At 55.9% G+C, this 1,124-nt stretch overlaps 1 protein-coding gene across 1 annotated transcript in view; it reads right to left on the bottom strand.

The window, feature by feature from the left end:
- LOC107124656 (ribonucleoprotein PTB-binding 1-like) overlaps nucleotides 1–1,106 on the bottom strand; it is a 13,103-nt gene extending 11,997 nt beyond the window's left edge. Inside the window, exon 1 of the mRNA XM_015428148.1 lies at nucleotides 1,018–1,106. The gene's annotated coding sequence lies outside the window, so the exon portion shown is untranslated. The remainder of the gene's footprint in view (nucleotides 1–1,017) is intronic.
- Between the last annotated feature and the right edge of the window lie 18 nt (nucleotides 1,107–1,124).

Genomic DNA, 1,124 nt, shown 5'->3' on the forward strand with positions numbered 1-1,124 from the left:
AGGGATGCTCTGTATTCTTGGAGCTTGGGGGGGGGGGCAACAGTGAGAGGGCCTCTAGTGTCCTGTCCCCACTGTTGGACCTCCTGATGGCCCCTGTGTGAGAGAGTGTTGGACTGGATGGGCCACTGGCAGGCAAGGGATGCTCTGTATTCTTGGAGCTTGGGGGGGGGGGCAACAGTGAGAGGGCCTCTAGTGTCCTGTCCCCACTGTTGGACCTCCTGATGGCCCCTGTGTGACAGAGTGTTGGACTGGATGGGCCACTGGCCTGATCCAACATTGGCTTCTCTTAGTTTCTTATAGGAGGGAATTGGATAAACATCTGAAGCAGAGGTCCCTCATTGGCTATTAGCCACAAGGTATAGATAGGAACTCTCGGGTCTGGGGCAAGTGATGCTCTGTAGTCTTGGTGCTTGGGGAGTGGGGGCAACAGTGGGAGGGCCTCTGGTGTCCTGGCCCCACTGCTGGACCTCCTAAGGGCTGTGACACAGAGTGTTGGAATGGATGGGCCACTGGCCTGATCCAACATTGGCTTCTCTTCTGTCCTTATGTTGTGACCCGTCCTGATGGGCGGGATATAGATGTGAAAAATAAATGAATACATTTTTTAGCCTCCGGTTCACACATTTTTGTCTTGGCTCGGGAAGGACGGGGCTCCAGAGGAAACCGACTGATGCAGCAGCCAAATGGCTCACTCACAGCTTTCGTGCCAGTGGCTCAAGAAGTGGAATTTTTCCTCACAGGGCTCCACGGCTTAGAGGGGGCAGGGATACCGACCCGGATGGGCCGGTGCCAGTGGCTCACGAAGTGGAATTTTTCCTCACAGGGCTCCACGGCTTAGAGGGGGCAGGGATACCGACCCGGATGGGCCGACGGTCTGATTCAGTCCCAGCCCGATTTCTGTGTCTGCGGCCTTCCAAACACGCACTGGGCCAGCCCCACTTTTTTGGTTTTGTGCCCACGGCTGCTCCCCCTCCAAAAAAAACCCCCAAACAGAAAACCCCCACACCATTTCCTCACCCCCAAGTTGGCTCGCGGGAAGAAGGCTGTGTAGGTTTAAGTAGGGGTTGAGTGGAATCTTGAAGTCCTTGGGCGGTTCGCCCAGCAGAGACACCTGTGAGAGAGAA

This window comes from Gekko japonicus, unplaced genomic scaffold, assembly GCF_001447785.1.
Source record: "Gekko japonicus isolate JY-2015 unplaced genomic scaffold, Gekko_japonicus_V1.1 scaffold1385, whole genome shotgun sequence".
Classification (NCBI taxonomy): Eukaryota; Metazoa; Chordata; class Lepidosauria; order Squamata; family Gekkonidae; genus Gekko; species Gekko japonicus.